The sequence below is a fragment of the Rhinopithecus roxellana genome, chromosome 21 (assembly GCF_007565055.1).
Source record: "Rhinopithecus roxellana isolate Shanxi Qingling chromosome 21, ASM756505v1, whole genome shotgun sequence".
NCBI classification, from domain to species: Eukaryota; Metazoa; Chordata; class Mammalia; order Primates; family Cercopithecidae; genus Rhinopithecus; species Rhinopithecus roxellana.
The window spans coordinates 8,251,601-8,268,990 of NC_044569.1; the positions used below are offsets into that span (position 1 = coordinate 8,251,601).

At 43.7% G+C, this 17,390-nt stretch overlaps 1 long non-coding RNA gene across 1 annotated transcript in view; it reads right to left on the reverse strand.

The window, feature by feature from the left end:
- Positions 1 to 15,961, reverse strand: part of LOC115895500 — a 60,432-nt gene extending 44,471 nt beyond the window's left edge. Inside the window, exon 1 of the long non-coding RNA XR_004055699.1 lies at positions 15,816 to 15,961. This is a non-coding gene — a long non-coding RNA (uncharacterized LOC115895500). The remainder of the gene's footprint in view (positions 1 to 15,815) is intronic.
- Positions 15,962 to 17,390: the final 1,429 nt, after the last annotated feature.

The window sequence follows — 17,390 nt, forward strand, 5'->3', positions numbered from 1 at the left end:
CAACCCACCAGCAGGAACCAACTCCCCACGCAGTTCCACAACGCAGGCCACAGGAGAAACAGCATGGTGCACTAGCCTGCTGAGGCTATTGTAACAGCACCATAGCCCGCACAGCTTAAACAACAGAAAAGTACTTCTCAATTCTGGAGGCTGAGGTTTGAGATCAAGGTGTTGGCAGGACTGGTTTCTCCCCAGGCCTCCTGTCCTTGGCTTGCAGATGGCCATCTCCTCCCTGTGTCCTCCCATGTCTTCCCTCTGTGTGTGTCTCTGTCTAGTAAGGTCACCAATCCTATCAGATTAGGGCCCACCCATGGACCTCATTTTAACTTATTTAGCTCTTCAAAGGCCCTATCTCCAAAACAGCCACATTCTGAGGTATTGGTGGCTAGAACTTTCTCACATGAATGGAGGGTCAGAGGCACCATTCAGCTCACAACAAGCAGGGGGAGACTTGGAACCAGGAGCGAGCAAGGCATTGGGAAAGGGAATCTAGGCAGCGTCCCTCAGAGGGAGTGGTGGGTTGACTTGTGGAGTGGAGTTATCACAAGGAGGAACCACTTTCTCCCACAGAAAGCATGGCAGACACTGAGCGTGTTCCAACAACTCCTTTTGAGGGAAAACCATAGGGCCACTCTCCTGCCATTGCAAATCCCTATACAGTGTGACATAGGCCCACGCAGACTCGCAGGGAGTGCAGCTCCCCTGCGAAAGGATCCTTTGCAGAATCAAGAGGAAATATTCCAGCTCTTCTGTGGTAAGATGAATCAGAAGTCAGTTATTTCCCTTGCCTTGTCCACACCTACAGAAACTAAATTAATTTAGATGCATTTCTTGCAGGGGTTCCTGTCTTCTGTGAACCTGAGTGTAATGAAGGCTTCACATTGCATAGTTCTTTGCTGCTGACCACTCATTGTCATTTGCATCGCCTCCCTTTGTTGATATTCAGAACCACACTGCGATCCTGGTGTTACTTCTCTTACCCACACTTTACAAATGGATCAGCTGGGAGAAATTACTCATTCAGTTGTTCACTCAGTAAGTGAGGCATGTGAGATTTGAACCCAGGGCTTCTAACTCTTTCTCCCACATGGCACAGACTTGCACAAGGCATGTGGACCGAAAGCTAGAAACCTCTGAAACGTGTGTCCCCGACCTCACCTCCCCTTGCTCTCCTTGGGTGGTGCCACTCAGAGGCCAGTCCATGTCTGGTTCTAGGAGGCGGCCTGAGCCCACAAGCAGACAGCCGTAGCCCTGGTCCCACAGTCTTGATGGGTGTGGATGGAGACAGGGTTGGCAACCTTGGGTTAAAGTGGCAAGGGTGAGTCAACAGTGCCTGTGTCCCTAAGAACACCCATTCCCGGCTGCCCCCATCCCCAATCCCCATCTGGCCTGTAGGAACGTCATCCACAAGACACAATTCTGCTCACGTTCTCTCTCTTGTACTTCCATCGGCCCTGAGCCCATCTGAGGCTGTGTTCTCTTCCAGGCCCCAGAGGCCTTGCTTCAATGCCAGTCTTGGCACCTAAGGAAAAGCCTCTTGCCAGTCTCCTCTTGCTCCCCATCAGCCCCTCACTGCTGAAGCCCATCAGGCCTCCAAGCCCATCAGAGGCTGCACAGACAGCGCTCCATTCAGAGCTCTGCTCCAGTGTCCCCTCTTCAGAGGGGACCCCGGAGCAGCCCAGCTGACATTCCTCCCTGCACTTCCTCTCTGGCCCCTCTGCTCACCCACAAAGCCACTCTAATTATAGGGCCTTCTTACAGCACTAATCACTGCACGGAATTATTTGATTCAGGTTTTCTCTGGGTTTGCTAGCATCTGGAACTCCAGGGTGACAGCAGGCCTGGCCCACTCATCAGTGTGAAGAAGTGCATGTGTGAATGAGTCCACAGCACTAGCCCTCTGGACGCCGGCACAGGCTGGGCCCCGGTCACAGTCTCATTTGGCAGAGAAACCCGCTGTCAGCCTGTTGGGAGCCTGCTTGTGAGACTCAGTATGGTCCCAATAAGGATGGATGGACGTGGACCTCTGTGCCACTGAGACTCTTGTCATCAGGCCCTTTGATTCGAGTCTCATCGTTGGGATTTTTTCTTTCCTACAGCCAGCTCCTGGTAGTGCGATGAACGCAGATCCTCACACAGGACAAAGGAGGCGTCAGAAACTTTTCTGGCCGTTGGAATTCCCCTTCTTTCTTCCCCCCTCCTATTCTTCCTCTAATCATCTCTCCACCTTCTCCCTTTGGACAATGAAACTTGTACATCCAGACTTGTTTAATTTGCACCAAGTAAATACAGAGGTTCTATTAGCCAAATTGCACATCTGTCAAACATCCAGAATCTCTTTCCCCATGAGATGTCCCTGGGCCAGAATGAGCTGGGCTTTAAGGCTGGCCAAGTGGGGCCATTAACTCTGGTGTTGCAGTGACAACCCACCCCTCTCCTAGAGGAGGATAGAGGGAAGAGGATGGGGAGGGGGGGAGGAAGGGATGGGGGGTGACAACCCACCCCTCTCCTAGAGGAGGATAGAGGGAAGAGGATGGGGAGGGGGGGAGGAAGGGAGGGTGGGCATCTGGGTGACGACTTATCAGGGCAAAATTCCCATTTTCTCCCAATGATTGTGGAGTCCATACTTAATCATTGCCCTAGGAGCTTTGCCCCGTATCAAAGCCAAACTCTTTCCCTTGGTGGATTTAAATGTTTAAAGTGCATTTCCTCGTAGCTGGGGTTCAGAGAGAACATCAGAGTCCAAGACTTTATCGCCCATTACCTTAAGTTTTCTTTTTTGCTGTGTTTTATTTGGTTTGGGGATCAGAGTTATACTGGCTTTGTAGAATGAGTCTAGAAGAATTCCAACTCTTTCCATTTTTTGGAAGAGTTTGAGAAGAATTGGTATCAGTTCTTCAAACATTTGGTAGAACTCAGCAGTGAAGTCGTTTGGTCCTGGGATGGTCTTTGTTGAGAGACTTTTTATTACTGATTCAGCCTTGTTACTGGTTATTGGTCTGTTGAGGTTTTCTATTTATTCTGAGTTCAATCTTGGTAGGTTGTATGTATCCAAGGATTTATCCATTTCTTATTTATTTGTTTATTTAGACAGAGTCTCCCGCTGTTGCCCAGGCTGGAGTGCAGTGGCATGATCTTGGCTCACTGCAAGCTCTGCCTCCTGGGTTCACCCCATTCTCCTGCCTCAGCCTCCTGAACACCTGGGACTACAGGCACCTGCCACCACGCCCAGCTAATTTTTTTGTAATTTTTTTAAATTAGTGACGGGGTTTCACCGTGTTAGACAGGATAGTCTCGATCTCCTGACCTCGTGATCCACCCGCCTCGGCCTCCCAAAATGCCGGGATTACAGGCATGAGCCACCGCGCGTAGCCGAATGTATCCATTTCTAATAGGTTTTCAAATTTACTGGAGTATAGTTGTTTATAATAGTGTCTAATGATCCTTTGTATTTCCATGGTATCAGTCATGACATCTCCTTTTTCATTCCTGATTTTATTTATTTGAGTCTGAGAAGAAGTTATTTCTAATATATTTAACTATCAGCTGAGGGCTCTGGAGATCCACCAAACATGGTCTCGAGAGAGGGTTATTGGGAGATACTGGTCACCAAAACTTGGCATCACCCCTCGTGCGCACACACACACATACCCCACACGCAATCCACTGACTGCAGCTAAGAGTCCCCAAGCACAATCTTAGCCTCTCTCTGTCCTCACTTAGACAAAGTCCTGGTGCTAACGTAGTGGAAACGCTTTTACCTCAGGTGTGAAAACACAAGTGGCCACTGTGTCGATTCACTTGATCGGGTATTGCCTTCTGGTAGGAGTCTAAAAGCTTCGATGTGAGGGCCAGCCTGTTCACACCTTGACTCCATCACTGCCAGCTCGGCCACACTGGGTCAACTGCTAAGCTCTCTAGGCCACAGGTGTGGTGATAGTGCCCCACCTGATAGTGAATCACACTAGCCACAGGCTTCCATCAGGAAAGAGTTTAGAACAGTGCCCAGGCCACAGTCAACACAGTAAAAATGTGCAACAGCCAGACATTATTCTTAAAAGGCCAGCATGTGTGAGAAAAATCTTATACAGTATTATATCAAAGGTTCTCAATGTCCTATTTTTGAATCTTTTTGATGCCTCTTTATTGAACACTAAGTGCACTAAGAATAAATCATAAACAAGCCGGACTGTGCCCTCAGAAGCTCACATTCTAGAAGCGGGGAGAATAAGTAAGCCAGTGACGTAAATTCTGCAACGAGGGCGAGCTTGGAGCATTTCATTCCTCATAGGCCATGTCCCTAACTCAGCCTTAGAGGGCCAGAGACAACTTCCCTATAGGAGCTGAGTCCTACAGGTACATCCATAATTTCCACACGCTTTCTCACCTATCAAGTGCAGCAGCTTTTGTGTGTAGTGGGATTATAGTTATAGGTAAAAAGGAAGCTCATAGATTTTCCATGTTCAGGACAGCGTGCTTCTGCCATTTAATGCTCTAATAACTTGAAGGCCAGACTGCTATTAATGTAGAGTCTCAGAGACTGTTGGGTTGTAGTAGAAAGAAATTGGAATGTAAGTCAAGAGACTTGGCCTTCAGTGTTTGTTGTCTACTGTTAAATTTGGTTCACAGTAATATATAAGCTGCCTCCTTATATATTTTAAATTCAGCCTAACATTTCTCCGTACATAGTGAACTATAACCTAACTGCATGTGTAAACAGGTGTAACTTGCTCTTGTAACAAAGAGCCAAGTCTCAGCCAATCATAGAAGCCAGACTTCAATCATTCATAGGTGGCCAACTATTAAAACCATATTCAAATAAGGCAAACACCAAGCTGTAACCAATCCAGCTGTTTCTGTACCCCACTTCCATTTTCTGCACATCACTTTCCTCTTTCTGTCCATAAATCATTTCCAACCACACAGCACTGCCAGAGTCTCCCGAACCTATTCTAGTTAGTTGGGTGGGGCAGGGAGGGCCGGGGGGAGCAGCGATGGGGGGTGGGTGCTGCCTGACTTGTGAATCATTCATTGTTCAATTAAACTCTGTTAAATTTAATTTGTCTAACAAATGGTGTCAGAAGCGAGACTTGAAAGATAATTTCCAGCGACCCTCAGGAGCATCGAGCAATCGAGTGAAGCACTCAGCAGACCCATGGTGCTACCTTCTCACAGAAGCTGGGAATCACGGGTAAGTTCATTCTGAAGCTCCTTGGATCCGTGTTTTCAGCTCTTTGAGTTTGAACAAATTTTTTACTCAAACTGGGCTGAAAAGTCCCACAAAAACTGAACTGAGTCCAGGATGGGATAGATCTGGTAATTAACTGGCTTAGATCCATGTAGAGGCCTGAGATGTCTGCCTGGGCCAGACAGAAACTGGCAGTGAATAATAAAACTGGGGTTGGGGGGGCTTTCACAGGGGTGTTTGTGTTCTATTTCCCACCCCTCTTTTTTTCTTGCATGGTTAGATAGAGAAAAATCACTGGCTAAGTTAATAAAGGGATCTGAGAGCCAAAGCCAAAATTCAATGTAAAATGAGAACTTTAAATTCTAACAAACAAAACACCCCCCTTCCAGCTACAACTACCCACACATGTATGAGCATTAGACTCCCAAAACAAGAAACGCTTACAAAAAAGACAAAATCTTACTACAAATAATTTAAAATTACAGTGCAATATTCCAAATAAACAATACTACACTTTAAAAAATACAGTTAAAAATAAGGGTTCTTAAATTAGGCTGATCCAAAGATGTTTACTAATGTGTAGAAGTTTCTAAAATTTTTTCAATATTTTTATTGCCCCTTTTAAAAGACTATAAAAAACAAATTAAAATCTTAATTGACTAATTATTTTAAAACTGAACTCTATTAACCTTTTGGCTTAATTACTGTCCTTCTATAAAGGCTTTTTAAAAGGCTATTCTAGATAAAATATTTATAAAAGATAGACCCTCAGGTTAAAAGAGGCTTACTTCTTTTTCAGGTTTATCCATGCTGAGTCCAGACATAGAAAATATTTTCTTTGCCCTATTCTTTAATGGGTTCCACCTTAAACTCAATAATTTTGGCTAAAAAATAATAACAAAGTTTAAAAGACCACCTATTAAACTAAATCTGTCTCCAAAATACAGCTTACAACATTAAGTTGGCCATTTTCAAATCTTTTTTTTTCAAATTCACATGTATAAAAAAATTCAGTGATAAAGATATCTGCCTCTCTGCATTGAAAAGAGAGGAAAGAATGAGTCACTAAAACCTCTCACCGTTAGTTTAAGTTTACATAACTAGTCTTACTTTTACTTGAGGTACTTTTCTTTGACATACTGTCTTACCTGGGCCTTTACCTATACCCTCATTCCTTAATTTGAACAAATTATAATACAACATTTGAGCCTAACATCTCAGCCCTGTACTTTTGAGATAAACATTTTCTGCCTTTGTATTTGGCTGTTCTTACATTCCTATAAAGGAATATCTGAGGCTTTCATTCCTATAAAGGAGTAATTTATAAAGAAAAACAGTTGAATCGGTTCACAGTTCTGCAGAATGTACAAGCATGGCATCCATATCTGCTCAGCTTCTGGTGAGGGCTTCAGGAAGCGGACAATCATGGAGGAAGGTGAAGGGGAATGCCAGCATAACACACAGTGAGAGAAAGGGCAAGAGAGAAAGAAGGGAAAGTCCCAGATTTTTTTTGAACAACCAAATCTCATGTGAAGTAACTAAGCAAGAACTCACTTATCACCAACGGGATGGTGCCAAGCCATTCATAAGGGATCCACCCCCAGGATCCAATCACCTCCCACCAAGCCTCACCTCCAACATTAAAAATCACCACACTTCAACATGAGATTCAGAGGAAGCAAACATCTAAACCATATCAACTTTGTTTCACTTAAGAGTCATTCCTTTAAAAATACAAATTTAGGGTTGCTTGCTAACAAATACTTAAGATGATAAAATGTATAAGGATTTATAGTCTAAATAGAAAGAAAGAAAAAAAAAAAAACTATCCACCAGGTGCAGTGGCTTATGCCTGCAATCCTAGCACTTTAGGAGGCCAAGGAGGGCGGATCACGAGGTCAGGCATTCAAGACCAGCCTGGACAACATGGTGAAATCCCATCTCTACTAAAAATACAAAACTTAGCTAGGCGTGGTGGTGGGTGCCTGTAATTACAGCTACTTAGGAGGCTGAGGCAGGAGAATCACTTGAACCCAGGAAACGGAGGTTACAGTGAGCTGAAATGACATCACTGCACTCCAGCCTGGGTGACAGAGAAAGACTCAGTCTCAAAAAAAAAAAGAAAGAAAGAAAGAAAGAAAAAAGAAAAGAAAAGAAAAGAAAAAAAAACTATTTAAAAGACAAAAATTCTCTATAAAAGCTATAAGATCTGATTCTGCCTAAGTGTCTTTATTAGGAGGGGTGTGTGTGTGTGTGTGTGTGTGTGTGTGTGTATGACAGTTATATCACATTCATATATACTTGGTAAATACAGCTAATTTAAAATTTTAAATAAGTTTAAAATTCTAATAAAATAAAAATGGCTTCAAATTTGCCAGTTAAATATAATCAAAATATTTTTGCCTGGTTCTATGGGTTAAACAGGTTTATACTGTCCCCTCTACATATTTTATGGTAATAAAACTGCTGCTTCTAGAATATTGTTGATGCTTAATTTGTTCACTAAAGAGAAAGACTGCCTGCTAGACACCCCCAGAGCCTTACACACATCTTACTGTGAGCTTGTCTTTACTTTGAGGTTATAAATTCTAGGATCTAGATAGGTGGCCACAATGAGGCCTAGAGACATGTCCTCAGCACCTTGACCACCAGCTGCAAGACAAAGTCAAACCCATTATGTCCCCTTTCTCCCTGGCCCAACTTTGCCTCCTGGCCATACTGAGAGAGTCAGATCTTCTAGACATCCTCTTTACAGCTTTGTCCTCGCTCTTAAGTTCTATACCTGGTATATAAATTCAGAACCCAGAAGGGCTCTGTCATTCACAGCCATCCTGGGTGCCACATGGGTACTCAGGACCTGGGATGACTGGGGAAGACATTAGGGAGGGTATCTGTGTCATAGTTTCAAAATTCTGTCCAATGATTTAAAATATTAAAGTCATGTTATGTTAAATTAAGTAATACATAATCATAAAACATCTGAGTCATTTCTAAGTTAAAATACTGAAACATTATTAACATAAGTTTAAGTTTATATACTTTAGCATCTTACTTTTACACAGTATAGAAAAACCAAATGTATTTAGATCTATTAATAAGCAAAAAATTTTAAAAAACACATCCTTCTAAAAAATTAGGAAATGGTTTTTAATATATAAATACTAATATGAAACAGCTCAAAATTACTTACTTCCTAGGTTTTCATTAGAAATTTAGAGAGTTACGATCATTTCTTGGCCTTTTGGCTAACATCAAGTGTAGAAATTAGAGTTACTAAGAGTTAAAGTTACGGTTGATATGAATAATTAAAACTACTAGATATAAAAAAATTCTGTATACAGAGTGTATTTAAAAGGCAATATGTGTTATTGGCAAAAAAAAGTTATAAAGGCATAGAAGTGAGTGTTGAAAAATGTAATTTTGTCTAATTTAGAAGTTATTTAATAGTTCTTTCAAGTAAGAAAATTAAAAAAAGATCATGGCTGACTACAGGCAGGACTAGATTGCAGCTCCAGACAGAGCAGTGTGCAGAGGCTCACACTGTGAATTTTTACTCCAGATACCCAAAGAATTATAAATCATGCTACTATAAAGACACATGCACACGTACATTTATTGCAGCACTATTCACAATAGCAAAGACTTGGAACCAACCCAAATGTCCATCAGTGACAGACTGGATTAAGAAAATGTGGCACATATACACCATGGAATACTATGTAGCCATAAAAAAGGATGAATTCATGTCCTTTGCAGGGACATGGATGAAGATGGAAACCATCATTCTGAGCAAACTATCACAAGGACAGAAAACCAAACATCTCATGTTCTCAGTCATAGGTGGAAACTCAACAGTGAGATCACTTGGACATAGGGTGGGGAACATCACACACTGGGGCCTGTCAGGGGTGGAGGACTGGGGGAGGGATAGCACTAGGAGAAATACCTAATGTAAATGACGAGTTGATGGGTGCAGCAAACCAACATGGCACATGTATACATATGCATCAAGCCTGCACATTGTGCACATGTATCCCAGAACTTAGAGTATAATAAAAAATTTAAAAATTAAAAAAAAGTTCCATGGACCAAGTCAAATGGCCTGTAATAACCCATTTAATGAATAATGCCATACATATAAATTTAAAAACCAAAATTAATATTTTAAAAGATATAATTCAAATACTAACTGTAGATTCATGGAAAGTCTAGATGGCCATCTAGTCCTTAAAACTTTCATTATTAAAAGCTCTACACTCTGTGACTTATCATGAAAAAAATCCAAATTATATATATTGGATTATATATTACATAATATATATTACATATATATTGGATTATATATTATATATAAATACATATATATTAGTAAAACAACTGCTTATAAATTACTAAAATGGTTTAGGACCAATGTTTAGTTTGTCAAACTCATAATCCTAAAAAGATAATCAAAACTTCAGATAGAATACATTTCTGCTACCTAATGGGTGACTTAAACACTTGTAGAAAGATTTCATTCAATTGTCATTTTCAATACATGTTTTCTAATTATATAGAGGCTTTCCCATAAAAAAAGGCTAATGATATAACAATATCTATAAGGTTATTAGAAAATATGTTTCCCTCATGAGGCATTCCAAAAAAACCCTTCAACAATAAAGGCTTATTTCACTAGACAAGTTGTAAAACAGTTAAATAACATATTACAGCTACAAAAATATTAGACAAAAGGAACTAAATCAACTAAGTTGCCTTAGTCAAAGATATCACAGATTGATGACAATCAAATCCACTTCCAAATAAATGGACCCTTTATAAGACAGTCACTAAAAGGCCTATGCCCCTAATAATAGAACATCATATATCTTTTGCTCCTGAATTCTGATACGACTAAATGCTGCAAGCCTTTAATATGTTATGCCAAAATACATTTTCAGATTAAAGAAAGCTGCTCTTAATCCACCAACTAAATATAATCAAACCCTTCACGATCCAGAACCCAAAGACAGAGTCTTCTAAAAACGACATCAAAGAAAAACTGCCCTTACCACCCACACTACAACAAAACTTTGAGACTTCAAACCTTGGGTTCATGATCTCACAACTCAGAAGGGTGCCTCCAGATGCTTAAAACTGTATGCCTGTTAGAACCCTTAAGGTAAACCTAACCAAAGAAGTTTCTCCCCAACAATGGACAGCATCTTACACATAGACAGCTTCCCCAAGATGACAGATCAAGACTCTTCCACCATCATGAAACTCTCACCTCTCATTTTTTTTCTTACTTATGCCTCTGTAAATAACAAAACTAAAGAACAGTCATGTGCACCCGTGAAATATACTTTTATTCATAAAAGATTTTACAGCCAGTCTTATTCATAGACAAACTTATGCCTTGATAGATAAAAAATAAAGGTCCAATATTAACTAATGGTTTTAATAATACCTTTGCTACTCCATAGTGAAAAACAAAACATTAGTGCACTCCTCTTAACCTACATCACAGGTTTAAAAAACATTGTCAGAAAGCCTTCACCTTTCTAGATAGACATCATTTTACATCCCTTCCTCCATGGTTTACAAAAAATAAAACAATGATTAAAAATTTATCCCTCATACTGGGCTCTATAACAGATTTTACTACAAAGGCTAAGATTACACAACAGACTTCTTAAATTTTCTTGCTAAAGTTACACTAAATAATAAAACTACCTTAAATTACCTACTAACTAAACAGAAAAATAATATAAGTACAATTGCTGACACTTCTTTTTACATATAGATAAAATACATCAGATATTATAGAAATTCAGTTACAAGAGATTAACAGACTACTTAATTAAAACAAATAGGTTCTTCATTTGTCTCATTCTTTTTTTTTTTTTTTTTTTTTTTTGAGATGGAGTCTCGCTCTGTCACCCAGGCTGGAGCACAGTGGCACAATCTCGGCTCACTGCAAGCTCTGCCTCGCGGGTTCAAGTGGCTCTCCTGCCTCAGCCTCCGATGTAGCTGGGATTACAGGCACCCGCCACCACACCCAGCTAGCTTTTTTTTATTTTTAATTTTTAGGAGAAACAGAGTTTTACCATGTTGACCAGGCTGGTCTTGAACTCCTGACCTTCAGTGATCTGCCCGCCTCGGCCTTGGCCTCCCAAAGTGCTGGGATAATAGGCATGAGCCACCACACCTAGCCTCATTCTTTATTTAATTTTAGTTACAAAGTTTATGGAGAACCTGGCTTAAAAAAAATACTTCCAACTCTTGATATTATCCTTACATATCCTGCCTCCTTACATATTTTAAGTTCATAATAGTAGTTTCTCTGATGTGCTATATTATGTGAAAATTTTTAAGTATTTACATACAGCCATCCATAAAATATCAAATGGCCTTTCTTCACCAAAAACAATACAAACTCAAAAAAATACGTGATCATAGACACCATAACCTATAATGACCTATGGAGACCAAGAACCCAAAATAATAAGTAAAAACAGTGCTAAAGCCCCAGGTGTTGGTCACAGGTCACACTCTCACCTAAATAAAAATCTGACCAAAAAAATTGTTAAATAAAATTATGAGGCCATTATTGTAGACTCAGCTCATACACTGGACCTCAATAGACCAGACCAAATTAAAGCAAAATAGAGTCACTCATACAAACTAAAACTTTATTTTAAAAAACACCAGATAAATCCCAACACAGACCAGATTTTTTCCCTCCTAAAAACAAGAAATTCCAACATAAAGAGATCCCCCCTACTCTAACCCTTACCAAAAAATAACCTAGAGTTCTTACTCTCACCATATATAACCTACCAACCTACCAGTTCCCAGTGAAATTTGAGATCAAATAAACACATTACAAACACATTTACGACAAAGTGATATCAATGCCGAATGCTGGTCAACCTCTCAAAATTGGGAGGTTGAACAATAGGGGGAAATTGTTAAATTAAGTTCAGCCTAAAGCTATCACCTTCATATTTCAAGTTCAGTCGAATGGTTTGTCCATTCATAAGAAACTGTAGCCTAACCGGATGCATAGACAGACGGAACCTACTCTTGTAACAATAGCTAAGTCTCAGTCAAACACAGCAACCAGACTTCAACCACTCACAGGCAGCCAGCTGTTCAAACAAGTTCCACTAAGGGGAAACTGAGCTGCAACCAGTCTGGCTGTTTCTGTGCCTCACGTCTGTTTTCTGTGCCTCACTTTCCTTCTTCTGTCCATAAATCTTTTCCAACCACTCAGCAGCACCGGAGTTGCTCCGAACCTATTCTGACTCAGAGGGCTGCCCAATTTGCAAATCATTCTTTACCCAAGTAAACGCTGCTAAATTTAATTTGTCTAAAGTCTTTCTTTTAATGCTGCCCATCTCGGGCCTGTCACTTAATGGCAGCATCCTCCCTTATCTGCAAAAAGAGCACAACATTACCTGTTCTATCTGTCTTGCTGTGCTGTAGCATAGGGTATAATAAGTTAATGCTGATTGAAACACATTGCAGGAACCACGAGATGTTGGACATGTGAAGTGACATTGCTGTTAGCAGCAGCATCAGGTTGATCATAATAAAGCAAGGTTATTATCTTTATGCAAGGAGATTTGGTAAGCTCTCCTGGTTTTACAGCTCAAGGTCCCACATCCGGGAAAACCCCTCAATGTCAGGCCAACAGGGCTGGTTGGTCACCCTCCAACAGTGACGGCAAGTCAGACCTTAAGTTCTGATTCCTCATTTGCCCCAAACCTACCCTTCAGGCCTGGGTTCGCCAATTAACTTTTCAGCACTTCAGGCTTGTACCTCGCTTTGTCTAACAAAGAACTAGGAGAATGAAGAACAGGGATTGTGTACCCTGGCTGCGTACTAGAACCACTCTAGAAAGCTTTGATAATTTTCCATTTTGGGGACCTACCCCAGCGCAATTAACTAGTAAATCACAATCTAACTATTACATCACAATTGCTTATTGTTAATTATTAAATCACAGTCTCTGGAGAGCGGTGCCCGGTCATCAGTGTTTTGTTTGCTGTTGTTTTTGTTGTTACTGTTGTGTGTCCCGTAGGTGATTTCTGTACCCAGCCAGGAGGAAGAGCCCTGCATCCGAGCTGTGTTCTTCCTGCCTCACAGGCAGTCCATGATGGGTCATGAGACCATATTTATGTAGAGCAGGGCAATCTGCACATGAATGTGCCCTGGCTGATTGGCCTCTCTTCTTGTACATTTGCTGTAATTGTTGGCAAGAGCTGAAGTGCACTCATATATTACGGTTGTTATTATTGGCATGAGAGGAAGGAATGCTCATGGCTTTTATCAGCAAACCGTGTATTTACATTACTCACTGTATGGCTAATGACAAGCAGCATATGCATTTTTGGAAATGCCAAGTAAGTACCCAAATAAGATGAAAGAGCTGGAGGGCACCTTGTACTGTCAGCAAAGCGCATCATCTATCAGATGGATCAGATCTGAGCAGCACTCCCCCTTCCCCACCTGCCCCTCCTGCCAGGTGTGTGCCCAATGAGGCAGAGGATCTAGGGCTCTGGCACACCCCTCACCAGCTCACGTGGGAGCCGGTGGCCTGGGCAGGCTTGTGTGGAGACAAAAGGCTTCTTTCCTCACTTTAAGGACAAAGCTCTTAGGTAGGCATGAGTAGGGAGGCAAACTGTTCTTCAGAACTTTCTGCTAGAAGGAGATACGAAAACACATTAAAAGTAATGGCAAAACCACAATTAGTTTTGCACCAACCTAATACATAAAGACAATCTGGGAATAAAATATAACTGAAGTCCAAATAAAAAGACTGACTTTAATTCATATTTTCATATCTCAACATGATGTGGCCCCTAATAACTAAAACTGAAATCCGGAGGGTGGGCTTTGTGGAAGAGAAGTCAGTTCTGGATATTCATAAGATTTAGCAGATGGAGCCAGCTTCAGGCTCGCAGGGAGGGTCTGTGCATTGGTAGAGTGAGAATTTACCAGGGCTGCTGCTGGCAACACCTTATGTAGCTGGGTGCCCTGCCAGTGAGTGACCTCGTTCTCTGCCCAAGTCCTCTTAATGTAAATGGGAAGGTTCCAAACCATGTAGTGAAATAAATCAAACCTTTGAGTGACCAAGTGACCCTCTGAGGGGCTGGCTCTGAAAAGCCACTTGTCTCTTACTCAGCAGGTGGTTCCCAGCAGGACAGGACTGTGCCAACCTTTATGTGTCCTAGTGTAACCCTGGTTACCTACACAACGTGCCTTCTGAGTGCCATCCTGGTTCCCAGCACATGGCCCTCCCCAGGCCCCTGCCCTCTGCTCCTCCAGGCCCAGAACATCCTCTGACCTCCCTACCTCAGTTATCCAGGGCCTGCCGTCTCTCAAGCCCAGCTGACATCCCCCCATCTCCCTAAGGCCTGGGGCCACCCTGCCTCCACTATCCCAGTACACAGTGATAAGAACAGAACCCACCCATAGTCCTTTTGCCACAAGTCTGAAATTTACATTGCTCTGAAAAACAAACATTTTTCATACCTCATTTGGCAGCAAAACCTTACCTGAATTGCCACGAGGTCTAAATGCTGGATGCCACCTGGCTCCACTGCCATTTTGGCCTTTCCCTGGATGCACTGCCTTGGGACATCTAAAGATGGGTTTCTACCCTAGAGCTAACTTTCAACACTTTTTCTAAACAGAACAGAGAGGGCCTACAAGCCCCTGGTCCCCGGAGCAAATCTGCAGCAGGGAATGAGTGTCTCTAGGTTGGCAGGCTGGGCCAGAGGAAGAGTTATCAGAGTGAGTATAAGCAGTGCAGTGGGGGGCACCCAGGACCTGTGAGCCGAGAGGTAGGGAGGAGGTCTGAGATTCCAAGGGCAGGAGGAAGAGCGTGTGGAGAACTCTAGGCACTATGCCCCGGGGTGAGGCAATGCTGTTCTCAGACAAGAGATGCCTTTCTGTTCAAGGTAAGATACAGTTAATTTGCTCTTAATCAAAAACAAAGAAGAAAAGAAAGAAAGAAGCTAGAGATTTTCAGCAAGTAGGAAGCGGGCAGGAGATGTGAGGCAGTCCAGGGCAGAATGGGGAGTCTGTCACTCTGTCATAGGCAAGACCCTGAAGATAAAGCAAGTGCACTCCCCAGGGACAAATGAGGGATGGAGGAACCCTGCACCCCTTCCTGCTCCTGAGGTCCAGCTGTTGGCTGTCCTGCACCAAGCATCACCCCCAACCTCAGCACAGTTTGTGTAAGACAGGGTGTCACTCTGTCACCCAGGCTGGAGTGCAGTGGCACGATCTCAGCTCACTGCAACCCCAACTGCCCAGGCTCAAGCCATCCTTTGTCTCAACCTCCAGGGGCATGCCACCACACCTAGCTAATTTTTTAAAGTTATTTGAAGAGATGAGGTCTCACTATGTTGTGCAGGCTGCACAGTTTTGCCACACACCGTAGTCTTGGTTCCACTTGCTTCGGGACCTATAGGAACAAGGGCTGTGTCCCCACAAAATTGGCACTGAGAAAACGGAATCATCGCATAAGGCAGACTGTGAAAGTGATTAGGAGTTCACAGGGACAAGAAATCAAAGTGAGAGAAGGTGACAAGATCAAACGGTCTTAAAATGTTTCACAAATGTAGAGGAGACAAACCTCACTTTGTTGCTAAAGACTCAGGCATCGGGCCGGGCCTGATGGCACCCCGTTGTCCCAGCTACTCGGGAGAATCCTTTTAGACTGGGGGTCGAGGCTGCAGTGAGCCATCATCTCACCACCGAACTCCAGCCTGGGCAACAGAGCAAGACCCTGTTTAAAACATAAAACAATAATAATAATAATTAAAAAAAAAAAAAAAAAACAGGGAAATTTAGGTCAGTGACATTGCACCTGTATTTGTTTTTTCAGCCTCACAGTGATCATTCAAACTGTGCCTGACCCCAGAGCCTGTTTTCAGACACAAGCGGGACTGCCGTGGTTGAAAAGGGGACCTGGGCTGAAGCATGCCGGGCACAGGCCTTTCCCCTTAAGCCCAGGGGGGCTGCCCTCGTGCCCTTCCGCAGGGCCTGGGGCAAGGGTTTGCGGTGAAGTCCTGCTTCTTCTCTCCCGCACCCTTGCTCCATCCTGCCCTTCTTAGGGCCGTGAGCACGGGCCTGTGGACACCAGCCTTGCACGGCCAAACTCCATTCCCTCTGGCGGGCACACACCCAGCCAGGCTGTCCCCTCCAGGCCCAAGTGAGGGCACGCCTCTGGTGGCTTGGTGGAAGGAGGACCACACGCAGCCTGGCATCAGCTCGGAGGACCTGGGAGCAGGGGCATCGGGCCCTAAATAGGCTCCCCCAAGTGTAAACCAGACCACGTCTCAGCCCCTCCACAGATCCCCATGACATACAAAGCCCGGCCCAGCTTCCTGAACACGATCCCCGCTGGCTCAGAGACCTCCTGACGCCCCCTCCTTTTCCCCAGGCTGCAGGAGCAGTCCCCTCGGCCACCCTGCTGGGTCCAGCCTCTGCACCTCGGCTCAGGCGGTACCCCCTTTAGACCCACTAGGTCTTCGTGGTCCTGGCTTCCCTCCCAGCTCGGCGATCCTTCCATGCTAGTGTCCATGCCCGTCTCTGGGCATAGAAACTCTACCTCTGTAGCTGCCCGCCTCGGCCTGCACTAGCACCATCACCTGCTACAGGCCCTGCGCGCATTCACCTTGGGCCTGAAGTCCCCAGCAGAGAGCTTGCGCGGGATGGGTCCTCGCTGGTAGGTGCGGGGCAGAATTAAACGGATTTGGCAGGTACCCCCCAGTGCACAGAAACCCAGCCCTTAGAGACACTGATTCAGAGGAGAAAAGAGACCTCTGTGAGGGACAGGAATCCCCCGGCCCTCCATGGAGACAATCTCAAGCCACAGTCCTGCCTGGAGCAAGATGTCTTTCCAGCGCCTGATGAGTCTGGGCCTGTGACTCCCAGTGTGCAGAGCCCTCGGGGCCTTCAGCAGCGCTGTGCTGACTTCAGGTAGGTTCTCAGTGGCGGGCACCTGGGGCCCCTCCCAGAGGCTTTTCCCCGCACCTGGAGAAGGTGGATCTGAGCACGTGTGCCCCAGGCCTCAGGTGCTAGACGCTTCACACCTGGGGAGTCTCCCTCAGTAAGAGACTCCGTCCGGATTCCCCCACAGCTGCTGGCCAGGAGGGATAATTCAGAGGCAGAGTTGAATACCATTTCCCAACGTGTTCTCACTCTA